General features: G+C 40.7%; 1 pseudogene; it reads right to left on the bottom strand.

Moving 5' to 3' along the window:
* Window positions 1-4,825: 4,825 nt before the first annotated feature.
* LOC122646628 lies at window positions 4,826-8,041 on the bottom strand (annotated as a pseudogene).
* Between the last annotated feature and the right edge of the window lie 10,381 nt (window positions 8,042-18,422).

Here is an 18,422-nt window from a genome sequence, read left to right as displayed (position 1 = left end):
TGTACAAAATTGGAGATATTCTTTTAGAGAATCCGAAGGAGCTTCCATGGTCCACGTCGGATAGTGTTCACTTGGATGAAACATACTTCCCCCCTCCACTCCTGTCACTAGACATGCTTGAGCTCCATTAAGGAACAGATCCCCTTCAGATTTTATGCAGCCTGAACCACCTTCTTCTTGGTCTGCTGCCTGCACAGCCATCATTCCAGTCTCATTATGGAGAGAAACTGTTCTGAATGAAAATTTTGATACACAAGGACTGATAAATGCAAGTGCATCCAGCAAGCCACTCAAAGAGATCACAACTCAAAACTACTTTGTACTCAACTCAAACCAAGTCTTCTCCTAACTAAATGGGATCAGCTACATTTCACATGTGTTCAGGGTTCATGCTAAAAGGTTTGGCTAAATTTTTTATGTTGCCAGTTGCACATCTGATGCATCAACCCTCCTCCTCCTCTAGGCTTGGGACCAGCAATTCAGACAGGTTTGGCTTCAAGTTCGAGGTACTGGCAGAGATAAGACAGAACTACTTTGAAATTCAATAACAGCTCAATATTCTTGGTTCATCTCAGGTGCCTGAGTAATTCTTTTTGTCTTCAGAAAACAAAATTTCTATTTGTTTTTCAGTTTCTTACAGCTTCTTGATCAATATTTTCTTACCATGAGTTTACAATCTATTAGCACTGAGTGGTGTTGAAATCATGTTCGCCATTATTTTCTTGCCTTTTCTTTTTCCCTTTGGTAGTTTCTATTCAATTTATTATATGGTTCAATTTTCTTGCCTTTCTTATATGGTTCAACTTATTAGTGACGGAGCCACTATTGGTTCAATTTTGATGGCCTGATGTGGAGATATCAGTGAAACACCAAAATAGAAGGTTAAGAGAAAACCTTCAAAAAAAAAGCTGATCTTGAGTCCCAATGGCAACCGAGTGTAGGCCTTGATGGCAGGAGCTTTGTGTGCAAGTTTGGATCAATTTTGATGGTAAAAGTGGAGATGGAAGAGGGGGAATGAAATTAGAAGGTTTGGTGTTATAGAGCAATCCAGCCAATGGAATGGGGTAGAAGTGGGCATCGAATGGTGGGGATGATGGTGTGAGATGATGCTCCAAAACTCTGTAAGTTTTGAGTAAGGGTAATAAAGATACACAGCCTTTAAGTTGTAGCAGAAATACAGGAAGAACTTGATTCTTCGAATGGTGTTCCTCTGTAGCAGCAGCAGTTCAGCAGAGATCGATGGAGAGACAGAGAAGGTGGAGAAGATAGAAAATAGAAGGTACGGGGGGTAGAGGAAATGGCTCTCTCAGCCTAGGTCTCTCACCCACAGCTATCTCAGCAGTTGCAGCAAAGAAGGAACTTCCATACTCGATGACTTATTTGGCCTGAAGATTCTTTTCTCTAAATTGTCCTCTTCCATTAAGATGTGATGCCTTTTAATAGCTTAGGCAAGCTTACAATAGCGTAGAACTTTCCCGAAATAAGAACTAATCTAAAATAGAAACTTAGTAAAATAGGAACTACTAATTCCTAATGAAATAGAAGTTAACTAATTAAAACTACTTGGCTTTATAATTCAGCCACAAGCAAAAACAAATTAGAAACTACTTAAGTGCCCCAAAGGGGAATCCTCTCAAAATCGTGGAGCATCTTTGGCTGGTCAAGGGGGATCCTTATCACAATCGTGAGGCATCGTAGACCCCTGCTTGGCTGGCTCGAGCTGGTCCACCTCTGGCCCAAAAAAAGGCCTGGTCTTTTGTCTCTTCCTCTGGCCAGAATCTACATCATGTACTAAATGCATTTTTCTGCCATTCAAGCTTCACATTATTAGTAGGGTGGTACCTAATTCCATCATGACACTCTTGAGTTCACAAAACTACTGCTAATTCAATATTATCTAGGGTAAATTACACGTCACCCCCTGATTTTCAAACGAAACTCAAATCACCCCCTGGGTTTTTAAAATACTCATCCATCCTCCTCTACAATAACGGTGTTAGTCTACTGTTAGTTATTGGCGTGAAAGGACTATTTTACCCTTGTACTAAAACATTAGAATTAAATTTACAATACTACCCTTCAAAATCTATGTTTGGATGTCAAGGGTAGTTTAAGGATTTAAATTTATTTAACTGGCTGACATCATCACTTAACAGCATAAAACTAACGGTAGGGACTACTTTGTCATATTGGGGTCTAATACAGGGGGTGATTTGAGTATTAACAAATACCAGGGGATGATTTGAGTTTCGTTTGAAAACCAGGGGGTGACGTGTAATTTACCCTAGTATCTATGACTTGTAGCTGACTCCAATTAGTTGGGATATTGCTTAGTTGTGTTGTTTCTTTGTCCTAGATTTAAGTTACTATTAGGCTTGTAGTTGAAACTAAACTAAAAGCACTTGCCAATTGCCATATGAAAATCTCCCCCCCCCCCCCTCCCCCAATCCCACCGCAACCTCCTCTTCCTTTTTTTTATTTTTTATTTTTCATCAAGGGAGTGTTTATATCACCAATTGGGTTAAGAACCAAAATCCCCCACTTCACACTCCCAACCCAATTATAAAGAATTTTACAACACTTGAAGATGGTTCCATTCCCCAGTTAATTAAAAAAACTATTAACACTTTTTATTTCTGTGTCTTCTTCCAAAGGGCATTGGGAGAAGAGGTTTCTGATCCTAAAATTTACTATTAGGTATCAATTTGTCCCACAGATGATCTTTTTCAATAGCCTCTTTGGGTTTCTTGCACTCCTCATTCTCATTAAGTGGTGCACAGGGTCTCAAGCAGACTTATATCATGTCATGACTTACATGTTCTTGAGCCCCACTGACGATCTTGGTGATAATCAATTGTTGTGGGGTCAGAGACCATTGCAGGTATTGGTTACTAATCATACCATTGGATTTACTAGGTGCTAAGTATTATCCCGATATTTTTTTCAAAGTTGCCTGAATCTTGTCATATTCTTCTCGCAGATTTTGTTGTTGCTTTTGCCTATTGTAGCTGTTCCTTGGATGCTTTTTCCGAAGCCTTTGATTTTGAGGAAGATTCATGTAGAGGTAATGTGGATGTCGGATTCACTTATGTGATGCATCTTGGATCTAATGTTTGAAATAAGTCAACCTCACGTGTTGTTTGTCTGGCTGGTCAGCTCTAAGATTGGAAGATCTTTTTATTTTTCATGTTTGCTCTTTTTTTGTTGCCATTTTTTTCCTTTTCCTTTTGTTGCTTCTACTTGGTGGTAGTTCATTTATTAACTGGTTTTTTCTAATGATTTCGTTTACCCACGTCTTGAATCTAGCAAGTATCTCTTGCTGATTTATTAAAAGTATTCCCTTGCACCTTCAGTAGTGATTTATCTAATTTTTTTTTTTTCATTTATCAACACTGAAAGCTTTGAATGTTTAGCTACGCTTTTGGTTTTTTATTTGCCATGAATTGGACAAATATGTGAAATGTATTTCATTGGTCGTCGAAGTTTTTGGTTTAATCATATTAATGAGAGATGTTGTATTTATTTTGGGTACCAGATTGAGATGAATTACAGGTTGCCTACTAAGATTTTCTCATGATAATTGACATTTTTTTTTTCTTCCGTGGGGTAAAGCGGGGGGATGAGGGAGTGGGGAAGGGGAAGGATGAAAGCGGGATTTGAACCAAGGCCTCGTGGATGACACCCATAGGCTTTACCAATGCAACACAGGCATCTGGATGATCAGTCTAATTATTTGTTGCATAAAATGTCAGGAAACCATATATTTCTCTTAGAAAATTTGAAATGCAATGCCAATATATGATTCTGGCTTGTTTAAATAATGTTCTTTCTATGCTTTTCTGTCTATACTTTTGTCAATTAACTTATAATACTATGAGAAGAACTTAACGATTTAAGATTGCTCAATCCATCTTCTTATGACTACTAGTACTACATGAGTTGCTTTCATCTGGCATCAAAGGCATTTTAGGAATTCCTGAAAACAGTATTATGCCTGTTTAGGTACTTTGTTATGCTGTGTTATAGCAAACACTAACAAAATCACGAAAAGAAACAAAAATCAAGCAAAAGAACACAGAGATATAACGTGGTTCACACACCAGTATAGTGTGCTACATCCACAGGCGAAGACGAAGATGATTCACTATATAAAACGGAGAAAAATTACAATGGAAACTCTCAAGAACACCCAAATCACTGTTGCTGCTCTCTCAAAAACCCTAGAACGAAAACCCCAAAATCTTCCTCTCTCTTTACAATAAAGCGGGTAAGGAACATAAATACTCCTCCATCGGATCCGGGTCGATCCATCGGGTCGGGTCGAAACGTACCGCAGGGGCTTCGCCCCCGTACCCCCAACAAGATCAGTGATGGGCGGCCCAAGCCCTCTGCTACCATCACAAATCTCAGAAAAAGTTCCATTCGGGTCGCCACCAAAAATGTCGGAGCAGGTCATTCTTCGAAACTGGTCCAAGAATTCGAGACATACATAACATGCTGACCAATTTCATTTTCTTTTAATTCAAATGTTGATTATTCTCATATTCTAGAGTGAAGCTGAAATAGAGGTCTCCATGTGCTATAGAAGTATATTCTTCTTTATATTTACAATACAAGAAAATGAGATTATGTTTGCCTGAAGGACCTGAATCCATTAATGATAAAAATTAGTCACCATGTCAGGATGTTATTCATTAGAACCCCAGAAGTATATTGATTTGAAGACAACTAACATATCAAAAGAAAATTGAGGTTATCAAAATATATCATAGAGAAGATATTCTAGCAATAATGCAAACCAGACTTCTGCCATAGAAAGATTAAAGGAAAAGAATAACATGGCACACCTTTCACTAAGTCACTATTACAGTTCCAAGTAACTAGTGAATTGCCAGGTAATAGAGAAGTCCAAATCGGGATACTTACGAAATTCTACAGTTTGGTACTCTCAGCAGAATTCTCCTCCTTTCCTAGGGCAACCACACCTTTCTTTAGAATGGCTTCTATTGGCTGGTGAGAATTCTCCACAGCCTTGGAAATTGCCTGCTATCGCTCACCATGCATTGGTTCTGCCGCAATACATCTCTTTAAGACATCTTTCTGGTGCTCCTCATATCCATGTTGAAGCTCAAACTTGTAGTACAAAGCCCAGAAATCCCCAATATCCGGCGCAAGAGTTACTGCCCTATTCAGCTAGTTTCTTGCTTTCTCCACCTTCCTGTCATGCCAAAACAATTTTGCCACAGTAGCAATGACATGGGGATCATGGTCACACCGCTTGAGTGCATCGGCACTTTTCGTTTTGCGTTGGGGACGTGGGGCTATCTCAATTGATGCTGCCCATAGGATACCACTGGTAGGGCATTCTTGCAAACCCTTTGCCATCAGTATATCAACTTCCTTCTTATGTCCATGCCTTAATTCAGCTCGAACTGCAGCAAGCCAAAGTTTAGGATTTTGAGGATTCTTCTTCCTGGCCATAGTAAGAATCGCTCGTGCTTTGCTCAGTCCATTCATCTTCTCCTCGAGATTAGCAAGGGAAAGCCAAAGAGGAATGTGACTGGGGCAATGCTTTAGACCTGACTCATAAGCTTCCTTGGCTTTCTCCAAGCAACCAAGACGGTCCTCCAGCTGTCCAAGCATAAACCACAATTTGAAGAATGAAGGGAAATTTCTCAACCCCTCTTCAAGCAATCTCCTCTCCTCTGCGGTTTTTCCCAATTCTCTCTCAACAATGGCTGATTTCATCCACACCCTCTCTGTGCCTCCTCTTTCTCTAGCTTTAACAAGAAGCATTCTTGCTCGCTCAGGCTCATGGTTCTCAAACTCCAGCTTGAAAGCCGCAAGCCAGATTTCCTCAGAGTTGGGAATGGCAGCATAGGCTTCCTGGAGAATAGCTCGAGCAGAAGGAACATCTCTTGCAAGCCACTTCTCTTTGGCACCCATCAACCATAGGACCTCGGCCTGTGGTCTATACGTCATTGCTTTCCGGAGTAGAGCATCAGGAGATTCCCTGGTTCCATGACTCTTCTCAAGCTGTGCTGCCTTGAGCCATATACTCTTCTTGGTTAGTAACACGGTAAGAGCATGAGCATAAATAGCTCGGGCAGTCTCAATGGAACCCCTCTTCTTGCACTCCTCGGCATCAGCAACCCATGTCCTCTTTTGATCTTCTTCCTCAACACCAATGCCAATGGTGTTATGAATTATAGCCTGGCAAGTTGCCAAAGATCCAGCTCATTCTGCAGCTTCAGCCTCTTTCATCCAGGCTTCTCTATCGATTACTAATCCTTCCCTTTGCAAGGCCCTGATACCTCTCTCTATTATCTTCCCAACCATAGCAGTATTTCCATTAGCCTCTTCAAGCTTCACAGCTGTAATCCAGATAGCTGGCTCCTTTGAGAGCTTCTCTCTTGCCCTATTAAGAACCTTTTTTGCATTATCATAAGTTTCCAACCTTGCAAGAGCGAGCCACAGCTCAACATGCAAAGGACACCACTCTACAGCTCTCTGAAGCAAAAGCCTAGCATCCTCCTCATTGGCCAACTCTACAACTGCTTTCCAGAGCCTAACAGAATCAGGGTTATGCTCGAGCCCCTTCCTCAAGACCTTGCTCTTGCTTATATCATTATCCTCCAGCTTCGCAGCCTGCATCCACAGCTTCACTGAGTTCGGAATTGCCTTCGCACCCTTAGCTATCACAGCCTTAGCTTCTTCCATATTCATATTATTCTCTCCACCAGCCAGCCTACATGCTTCCAACCATTCATCTTCATTCTTGGGGCACTCCTCACAACCTCTCTGTATCAACTGTCTAGCTACTTGAAGCTTCCCGCAACTTCCTCTAGTCTTGCGGCTGCAATCCATCCTGGAGGGTGTTTCGGGTTTGTACGTATTCTGAGACTTGAGCAACAACCTAGCCTTTTTTTATGTCCGAAACTTCAGCATCACTTGTGATCTTCATACTCTTGAGGTCAGTGAGATAACCCTTTGGATCAACAACCATTAACCCTGAGACAGAGTCAGATAGCCTATCCAACTTCAACGAAAAAACAGTCCCTCTTCCTTCTCCGACAGTTGTTAAATCAGTAATAGGAGTCTGAGCCCATGGAGTCTCGGTGCCACCTGCAACCCTGCTCTTGGGATCCAGCGCTGTTACGTGCTCCTTTTCCTGCCTAGCCTTCTCAAGCAACGTATCAGGCACTGGCACGAAACTCTCGAACCTCTTCTTCTTATTCCTCAACGAGTAATCACCAATCTCAGGAATGCTATCCCATTCCTCTACAGACAAAGAATACAACTTCCTCTTCAAATCCGCGAACTGCTCCATGATCTTAGGATTAGAAGCTCGATACTTCTCGATCTCTTGCTTCAACCTAGCTTCTCTCTAGTCCTTTCTTCTAGAGTCCATCCTTTTATCGATGCTTTCCCAAACAGCATTTGCCTCCTTGTCATCCTCGTCATACTCCGCAGAAGCAAAAAGCCTAACATCGTTTCCCTCAAACTCATCAAACTTTTGGTTCTCATCATAGCCTTTCTTGTCCACTTCGTCCTCTTCCTCCTCCTTGCCCCCAGGACCTTTACCCCTTCCCCTCCCAGCGCCAGCAGCACCAGCAGCGCCACCAATTGTAGTGGTGGAACGGTTGGGGAGGTCAGGGGCAGCTCTAGCAGGACCAATATCGGAACGGGTGGTGAAACCTGTGGCACCACGACCAAGACCCGCCACATAGTTGGGAGGAGGCTTGGAGTTGAGGAATTCTAGCCTTGGTTTGGAGGGGACAGGAGCTTACATACCTCCCAGAAGAGGAGAGAGGAGGGCTAGGGTTGAATAGGATCGAACACCGAGATCAGAAACTTTCGTTGAGTCATCGCCAATCAATAGTCGCGGCGACAAGAAGAGGCGTTGTAGATTAGCGGGAATGCCACACTTCTCTTCAATCACGAGCTTTAAGTTCCCGAGCGTGGTGGAATTTGGATTTACGTTTACCATTAGTGTTTTGTTGTCAAGGCAAGTCACGAAAACCATGGTTGGTCACCATTCACCACCGGTGAGAACCTGAGACTCCAAAGAAACCAGCAATAAAAGATAGGAATAGCACCAAACAATCGAAGAATCAAGAGACTTTGCTGCCTAAAATCAAAATATAAAACAAAGAAAGAACTAGCAGAATCGTATCTTGGCTTCAGGTCGATCACCGCCTGAACCAATGTTCAAAATCCAGGTATCGTACTCGTGATCGGTCATGGCCGATACCGATCCGGGTTTTACTGGATCAAGCTTGGATCGGTCAAAATCATCAAAATATCGGTAAAAAAAACCCAAAAAAATGGCAAATATCGGATTGGATCAGCCAAGTTGTCCGATCCAGGGAACGATCCAGTAAAACCTAGATGGATCTATCTAATCTCAGGATCGGCCTAAACTCTTTACAGTTGAAAATTGAAGCAGACTGCAATGAATGTGGAGTCTTTTTTCCAATGTTTAATCATCCCAATCGCAACAAAGCTATGTTTGGATGTTAAGGCTATGTTTGGTAACAGTCTGAACAAAGAACATTCATTCTTGACTAGAAACGTTCTTTGATGTTTCTGGTTTGGAACGACGTTCTGTGATCGAAATTGACCGTTTGATAACTGTCTCAAGAATGTGTTCAAAACGAAAATGGTGTTTGATAAAATTTGTTCTTCCCTATTTGATATTAATTACAATAATGTCATTGTCATCTAAATTTTTTTGATAAGGCATTGTCATCTAAATTAAAAAAAGACATTGTTTTATGATTATACTCTTTCTCCCTTGATCAATTCCTCTTTTGAAGGTGTACAGTTTAAAGAAAGACGTAGTTTTATGAATCCCATGATGGCACCACCATTACATGCTCTCTGTGTTGTGTGATCTCTCTGTGTGGTGGCAACACATGAGATTTTTGGCTACCAATGACAACACAGGAATGCCTTTTGGAAGAACTCATACAGTTGGGAAAAGAATTTCTCGATAGAAATTAGTAAACTGAATCAACCCTCCAGACTCCAATCTGCATACGCAACAAAAATTTGAAATACACACAAACAGCCATAATCTGTGCTTGCAATGGAGATTATTAATTTTTTTCCATTATAACCATGAGATTAGAGACAAACCCAGTTAGAGATTCTTGGAAGTAAAAAAAATCAAATTGAATTCAAAATTTCAGAGAGAGATAGAGTCGGTGTGTGCCAGGATAAGCTGAAAACTTAGCAACAAAGTTAAATCAAATTCTGAAATATTATCCTCAACTTCATTGTTCTTCAAACATGTAACATATAGTTTCCTCTAAAACCCTAGAAAGTTTAGCAGCTAAACATCTCATTGAAACCCACCATTTAAGATTGAGACTCATGGATGATTTAAAAAAGAAAAGGGGGAAAAAAGAAGAAGAAGAAAAAAACACCCTCCTACCAATCTTGCACTGCCTTCTCCTTTACAAACCCTTTTTTTTTTTCCCCTCCGTAATCCTAAAAGAACCCACAACCATGGAAGATCATCCGAGTGAAAAGGGGGAGGGGATTCAACTAGAACCAAGATCATCATCAAACCCTAGCTTTCTGCAACAGGGGAGTGAATCCATTGCAAGAGTTGTTTCCTTCCTTACACGAATCAAGACCCACTTCAGAGAACATCTTCAAGAACTCATCCAACTCCAACCTCTTGAACCTCATCCTTCTCAAAAACCTTCAGAAGCTCTTTAAAAAATCCCACTTCGCAAGGCAAAGCGAGGACGCCATGGGCTTGATACCCGAATTCCTCTTCGGCTTTCTTGAGTAGAGAAATGAAGATCGGGAGGTTGAGGAATCGAGTTGGAATCACGAAACGCTTCCGCTCCGGACCAACGTAGACGGAGAGACTTTCGCGCCATTGCTGAACTAAGGGTTAGGGTTACGCCATTACAATGAGGAGAAGAAGAAGCAGAGTAGGGTTTGGGTTTTCTGGGTTTACTTCGACAGAGAGAGAGCGAGAGAGAGATGAGAGAGAGAGAGATTTGAGTAGAGATTGAACTCACCTAAAGATAAACTTGAGCTTCGTCAAGGTTCTCTTCTCCTCTCCCCACAACAGAGAAATCACAGTTTTTTTTCCTATATGTCTCGATCTTGGCTTCATTTTAATTGTTCTCGTTCTTTACATACTGTCTGTAAAGAACATTCTTTTAATGAATATTCTCTCCGGTTCATTCTAAAAGAACAAAAAAACAAACCGACAACCCAAACAGATTTTCATGTCTTTTTGTTCTCAAAGAACAGAAGAATAGCAAAGAACGGTGTTCGGACCATTACCAAACGTAACCTAAGGGGGAAAAAGTGTAAAATGTAGCCGCACCTATGCTCTACCACCTTAAACTAACATCTAAATTTTAACTGTTGAATTATTATATCAAATCATAATCGTTCATTCTTTTTACCCTTTAACTAGCTAAATTGGTAAAGCAACTTTCGAATGAGGTTAGGACGATCCCTACCATTCTCTCTTCTTTGACAGTGATTGTTGTTCATTAGTGTTGTTATTCCTCCAGTGGTGATTGTCGTTCGTCTTTTGGAACAAGGACAAACCCTCTCTCTCCCTGGATAAAAATCGTCTGCAATGCATGATCTGTACAATGCATTGCGGTGCAACCTCCATAGGGCGCCATGTGGAGGAAGTGAATCATGCAGTTGAAGATTAAGTGCTTCATTTCAAATGCAAAAACCCATTTGACTACCCGATTTGAGAAATGACTTGTCCGACGACTAAATTGGGTCTCGTGAAATCCTAAACTGGTACCATTGCTATTTTGTTTATCTGGTATGCAGCCGACAACGGTCGATTACTCTGCGACTCCTATGCCGCTGCCACCGATGAGAACCAAGCCATGTTTTTTAACTTTGTTCGTTTTGTGATCGACAAAATTGGGAAGCCTCTACAAGCTGTTTACACCCTAAAATTTTAAATTTTACACCCCACTTTCAGTCATTGATCGAAACACTATACATGCTTTAAGGCCTTGCATTGCATGTTACCATCAAAGAGGTTCCTTTTGAATTTGAACAACAAAGTGGGAAGGTGGTGCAGGAGATTGTAGACAGTTACTTAACCACCTAAAGATAATCAAATTCAAATTCAAATTCAAAATGAGAAGTGGAAGCTGTTGGAACTACCACAACTGCCAAAGGAGCAATTATAAAAGAAGATAATGCGAAGAAGAATAGGCTCTCACCAAACAACACTCTTTACAATTTATCTTTTATCTTTCATCATCTCATCTTTTCAGAAGTAGATATTTATTTGGTAATTTTTGCTAGAGTTGGATTCTGACCCCCAATGTCTCATTGGCCTGTGTTTCAGAAGACAATCATCAAAATCAAGTTGCAAGCTTCGATAATTCATTGTTAAGCAAGATGCGAGCATTTCAACTGATGCGCTACTGACAACAAAAGATTTGGTGTGATTAGTGTAGTTTAGTGTAGTTCAACATCAAGTTGTATGTGTTCAACGGTCCATAGACAGCCAGGTGTAAGCGTTTTTAATGGCTATGTTATTACCAAGTTATCAATTTGATTTTCAATCTTCTTCCTTTGCTTCTTCCATTACGATTTTCTTTTCCTTAAAGTCCTTGGAGCAATCGAGGCACTACAAAGATTTCATTTTCATCTTAGTTAGAAGTTGGATTTTATTCCATCACATCTCCTTAAGTCATACGACTCTGGCACGCTCACGCATCACAATTTGCAGCGTTAGTGCCGAATTTGTGGGTAAACACAAGCGCCTGGACAATTCCTTGGAGGAGCTAAAGAGGACAATACGGAGGCCAGTGGAGTCACTTGCCACTCACCTACGCAGGTCCTTAAAGACTTCAATAAGATGCATCGGCTTCGAATTAAGCTCCCTAGTAGAGTTAGGGTTTGATTCTAGTGTTTTACTCAAATGGAGAGCTGATTTTGGTGCCTCCTTTGTTCTGTTCTCTCCCTTGGTACCGCTAAATCCTTGATCTTTGATTGTTGTTGGATTTCAACAGCTTTTGAAGAGCCGTATGGGGCGGCAACATACTATCTTAAAATGAACTACTTTTGAGGATATGGGAAATTGAGGTAATTTTACTAATACATCTTCCTCTATTGATGAACACGACAAAGAATGAATCCTAATTTTCATCTATTTACAGATTCAAAAATGATGTAATGTTTAAATTTTTTTAATGTTTTGAAAGCTCCTGTAGAAATAAATATTATTACTTGCTTAATTGAGTATAATTTAGCTGGAAGACTTTCTTATTTCATCTTATTTTTATATTTTTTCTTAGCTTTTGATCTATTATTTATTTCTTTGATGGGTCTTGCTCTTGCTTCTAAGTTTGAGTGTGACCAAGAATTAAAGAAAAAGACTCCTCCGATACTATCCCTTTTCATTCATCTCTTTCCATGTACCCGGTTCAATGCTTGAGGTTGGGGCAGAGGATTTGCAAGACGAGACGAAGAGGAAGAAGAATAGTCGACCGTTGCAACGCCATTTCCCAATGAACAATGCCCAAAGTCTAGTCAATTTCTCGGTACTTTTAAGGAGTGGGTGGAAGAAATAGACATTCGATCTGGACTGTTTAGGCATCAAAACAGAGTATGTGCCCATAAGAAGAATTGAATAGAAATACAAGAAATCAACAAATTAGAATTAGGTCAAGTGAAGAGAAGATCTTATTAACTCATCAGAGAGCGGTAAGATGATTTCAGCTTCAGAACAGAGGAGAAAAGAGAGGGAAGACGATTTCAGCTTCAGAACGGAGGAGGAAAGAGTTTCCTTAAGTAATTTGAAATCCTAACCAGTTTAGTTTTGTCTGGAGCTTAAAGATCGTAGGGGAAGCATTTAGAGTGGGAGGGAATTTTGAGATCGTAAGAGGGAAGTCAAGATAGGGGAAGAGTTGTCTTCTCTTCAGGGTTCGTGTCACACCCTACTCCCTAAAACTAAGGTAGTGTGACTAAAGCGTACGCATATGCTCTACTGAACCACCAGGATCACTGGCACAATAGCTAGCCCTCATGGTCCACAATCACAGAATCAACATCAGAGTAGCAAAAGATAAAGTAATATAGATAAAATCAGAGCTAAAATCTAAATGTGGTAATGTATAAGTAAATGTGTGTAGTTTATCTGTCATGTACAACCCATTGTATAATCATGTATATAATAATAATACCAACATTTTACTAAAAAATATATATAATAATACCAACAAGTATGCATAAGGAAGGGTGTACATCAAAAGAATGTGAGGGCCACGCCCACCAATACATCAAAATGATATAAACAAAAGTAAAGGACCTTGTCCTCGATCACTATGCCACGTAAGCACAATCATCACATCTGCAACCATCTACATGTGCCTCTGGCTCTAGAGTCCACTAGTCCTCATTGTAGTCCACAGCGGTGGAGGTAGTCTCGGTGACCATTGGCACGGACAAATTTGCATCACAATCTAAAAGGGGGACACCACCGAGATAGGGGAAGAGTTGTCTTCTCTTCAGGGTTCGTGTCACACCCCACTCCCTAAACCTAGGGTAGTGTGACTAGAGCGTACGTCTATGGCTTACTGAACCACTAAGATCACTAACACAATGGCTAGCCCTCATGGTCCACAATCACGGAATCAACATCAGAGTAGCAGAAGATAAAGTAATATAAACAAAATCAGAGCTAGAATCTAAATGTGGTAATATATAAGTAAATGTGTGTGGTTTATCTGTCATGTGCAACCCATTGTATAATCATGTATATAATAATAATACCAATATTTTATCAAAAAAAATATAATAATACCAACAAGTATACATCAGGAAGGGTGTACATCAAAAGAATGCGAGGGTCATGCCCACCAATACATCAAAATGATATAAATAAAAGTGAAGGACCTTGTCCTCGATCACTGTGCCATGTAAGCACAATCATCACATCCGCAACCATCTAGATGTGCCTCCGGGTTTGAAGTCCACTAGTCCTCATTGTAGTCCACAGCGGTGGAGGTAGTCTCGGTGCCCATTGGCATGGACAAATCTGCTTCACAGTCTAAAAGGGGACACCACGTGGTGTGAGCTTCACTAAGATCAATGAGGGATCAAAACATGCAAGCATACACAAATAAATCATGAATGCACATAAATATGAATGTATGAATGAGTTCATTTTATTTTTCACCTAAGCAACAATTCTAAGTCTGGGGTATAGTACTACCATAGTTAGTAAGTTCGGGTATGGCAATAATATGGGAATGGATACGTACGATAATTAATCGGCTCACACGACAATAGTGCGCTTTCAAATATCTGACGCAATAAAATAGGTACAGTAATTAATTGGTACGTGTTTAATACGTGTTTTAATATAATTGCCCTGAAATAGTACAGGAGCAAAAATACGGGTTTATCCTAGTAAAAATCAAGGAGAAATCTATTTTTTTTGCAATTAAATTCTAATCTTCTCATGCATTCATGAACACTTAAAACCAATATGGCTTTCCAATTTGAAATTATTTCCCATTCTTTTGGATCTCTACATCTAATATTAATTAAGTTTAACCATGTCTATCAAAACAAATGTTGATAGGTAATCCATCAACCACAATCTACCATAGCAAATAATAGTATGTATCGGTCAAAAATAATAATAATAATAAGTAGACAACCAATTAATACAATGATTAATACATAAATATGTATTAATACAGCAATTAATACGGCATTTAGGTTTAGGTTTTAGTTTTTTATTTTGTTTAATTAAATTAAAATACATAAATATGTATTAATATAACAATAATACGACAATTAATACGATGATTAATACGGCTGCTTTTAAAAGTTGCGTACAGAATTAAGCTACCCCATAGAATATGGTAAGAGTCAAGAATTTGAATTATATGATCGGGTACGGCAATTAATACGTAAACTTACTAACTATGAGTACTACTGCAACATAGTAGGTAATATCCCTAGTCCCAGAATCGTCCTCGGTTACCCAACAATAACAAACCCTAGTTGCAAACGAAAGCCTGTCGGTCCCCGAATGCGCCATAGGTCTCCCAGCAAGCCCCAACAACTTCATCCTGGGGTTCGGTCCAGGAATCCTCATCGATTACCCAAACTCGGTCTGCCTCCGGCAACAATCACATCATACAGCAGAAATGGTATCTCAGAAAGTCTCATCAAGCCTACTATTGTGGGTTGTCCAACACCTATTCCCCTGTTGGCAAGGGGTTGTAGTACATGGTAGTCTTATCCTAACTGACATACGACTATATGGCATGATTCGCATACATACGTGCATGTTTAGGGGCTGAGATCATGGTATCGGAAACCCATCAGCCACACCATCCTCCCGTCTCCCCTAACATATACACCGCAACCCATTTCTAAGCCTAATGCATACAAGTATCTCTAATGTAATAATTATCCGCTAATATAGTTCGTACGGCGAATATGGTATTAGAACCACCTCGTCCACGTCATAACCCATTTCCAAGCCTAGCCTAGATGCCATGAGCCTACTTAACCGTATGGCGATCACGGGCCCGACATTCCCCTCGACTGTCGGATCCCATTTCACACAACTCAACCATAACATTCGAAAATACAGTAATTTATTAGCATACATAGTGAATTTGAATTAATCAAATGATTATACATAGTGAGAATTATAAATATAGAAATTAAACATACATAGTTAGCATTAAGTATGCACACACAAATAGGAATGAATGTGAAAGCAACATACAAGGTTATCATGCATTTAAACACTCCCAAAAGAATTCAATCAACCCACTCACCTAGCCTGTAAGGCTTGACGATTTGATCCAATCCTTATTTCCCGTGTGCCCGTACGTCCTTTCCGTAAGTTGAAGTTACTCTACAGAGTACAATTAAGTAGCTAATAATGGTGCATTAACCCTCAAGGTCTAACCCCCCCAATCAGTCCTTGAACTATTGTTGATCTGCTCTGAGCGGTAGATGGAGGTAGCAGCAGCTCCTTAAGACGCACGGTTGGTCACTAATTTGTCGCTGGACCTGCCACTCAAGCCCAGTTGCTGTATTTTTAGTTAGACCTCGAGCTCCCATCTTGGTCCAAGTGTTTTTGGGGTATTTGGGGGCTTGTGGGCATGTATCTCACACCCAAGGGGAGGTGTCCCACCCTAGGGTTGCTTCCATTTCAGGGGGATTGGTCCAATAGTATTAGCGTTATGTACTAGGAGAGATCACCTCTGTGTCTCCTATAGAAAGTTTTTCTTCAATCTTTGTTTCCTTCTATTATCGCATGTGATAATGGAAACCATATCATTGTAATCTCACCATTATCACATGTGATAATAGCTGTATTCTCTCTTGTAATTGTGCTATTTAAGTAGCACTTCTATTATGAATCAATTAAGCAATTCAAATTATCTTTTTCCAAATTTAACATGGTATCAGTTTTTTGAAGATCTTGGACCTTCACACATCCGTTTATGTTTCCCTCTCCCTTTCACGTTTTTCAGACTTCTCCTCCATTTGATTCATCATGCCGGACATGGAAAATCTTCCCGTTGAGATCTCTAGTGACCTGTCGGTTGGTACATCACAGGTTCCTATGATTTCTGCCAGTCTTGATCCTTCTTCCCTAAATCATCTCCACCATTCTGACAACCCTGGAGCTTTACTTATTTTGATGCCTCTCAATGGCGACAACTACCCTACTTGGTGTCGTGCCATGCGCATGGCTTTCTTTGCCAAGAATAAGATGATGTTCGTGGATGGGACCCTCCCACGTTCAACTTCACCACCTTCTGCCATTCAGACTTGGGACCGATGTAACTTCATGGTCCTTTCTTGGCTTCTCAATATCCTCACTCGCACCATTGCCAACAGCGTGATATATGCTGAGACGGCTTCTTCAGTCTGGAAGGAGCTTGAGGATCGTCCATGCATACCAGACAGTGGGGCTTCAAATCATATGATTTCTAATCTTTCCCTACTCACCAATGTCACTCCTCTTTCATCACCCATACCAGTCCGCTTACCCACTGGCATTAACATGCCTATTACTCATTGTGGCACACACAATCTCACACCTGATAACATTCTTCGTGATGTATTGTATGTGCCTTCTTTTTCTTTTAATTTATTATCCATTAGTAAACTCACTAATCATCTCTCTTGTGTGGTTCTTTTTTTTCCATCTTTTTGTGCCATTCAGGACGTTCCATCGAAGAAGTTGATTGGAACGGGAACGCTAGGTAACGATCTCTATCACTTTGCTTCAGGCAGTCCTGGCTCTTTGCTGTCATTGCCTCTCACCTCATATGCACTTTCTTCTACTCTTTGGCATATGCGCATGGGTCACCCCTCCCGTGACCGTTTATCTTTATTATCTAATAATTTGTCTGATGTAATTTCTACACCTGGACATTGCGATGTGTGTCATTTAACTAAACAAACACGTTCTCCATTTCCATTAAGTACTTCTCGATGCACTGCAATTTTTCAGCTTATTCACTGTGATATTTGGGGGGGTTATCACACCCCATCAAACACTGGTGCTCACTATTTTTTTACCACCGTTGATGATTTTTCTCGATGTGTCTGGGTTTACTTAATGCGCCAAAAGTCAGAAACTTATGCCCTCCTTATTTCTTTTTTTGCAATGGTTAAGACTCAATTTGGCACCACCATAAAACAAATTCGGATTGATAATGGGAAAGAATTTTTTTCTCGACCCTTTCAGGACTTTCTCTCTAAGGAGGGTGTTCACCATCAGCATTTCTGTGTTGGTACTCCCCAACAGAATGGGGTGGCCGAACGAAAGCACCGGCACCTTCTCGAGGTTGCCCGTGCATTGCATTTTCAAGCACATGTACCTTTATCTTTTTGGGGAGACTGCATTCTCATAGCCGCCTACCTCATCAATCGGATACCCACACCCAATCTGGGGGGCAAAACACCTCAAGAATTATTATTAAATATCCCACCCTCTTGTGACCATTTACGTGTTATCGGGTCCCTTTGTTACGCCCACGATCACCATCCTGGTCGTACAAAGTTTGATCCCCGTGCTATTCGATGCATTTTTGTTGGTTACCCTTATGGTCAAAAGGGGTACCGGATTTATGATATTGCAGCCCAACAGTATTTTGTTTCACGTGACATGGTCTTCCATGAAAATATTTTTCCTTACCAAACCGCACCACCAGTCCCTGATTCCCATTCAGTCCTTCCCCTCCCCTCTCCTGACCATGGTCCCTCCATCGATGGCATTCAACACCCTCCACCACCCGCATCACCCATGGTTTCACCATCTCCATTAATCCCTACTTCTCCAACACCTGTCGCTCAACCCACGGCTTCACCCTCTCCACCCGCAACCACCTCTCCCACCCCACCCGTGGACCCTCTTGTGT

The sequence above is a fragment of the Telopea speciosissima genome, chromosome 11 (assembly GCF_018873765.1).
Source record: "Telopea speciosissima isolate NSW1024214 ecotype Mountain lineage chromosome 11, Tspe_v1, whole genome shotgun sequence".
NCBI lineage: Eukaryota > Viridiplantae > Streptophyta > Magnoliopsida > Proteales > Proteaceae > Telopea > Telopea speciosissima.
This window is presented reverse-complemented; position numbering and strand designations above follow the sequence as displayed.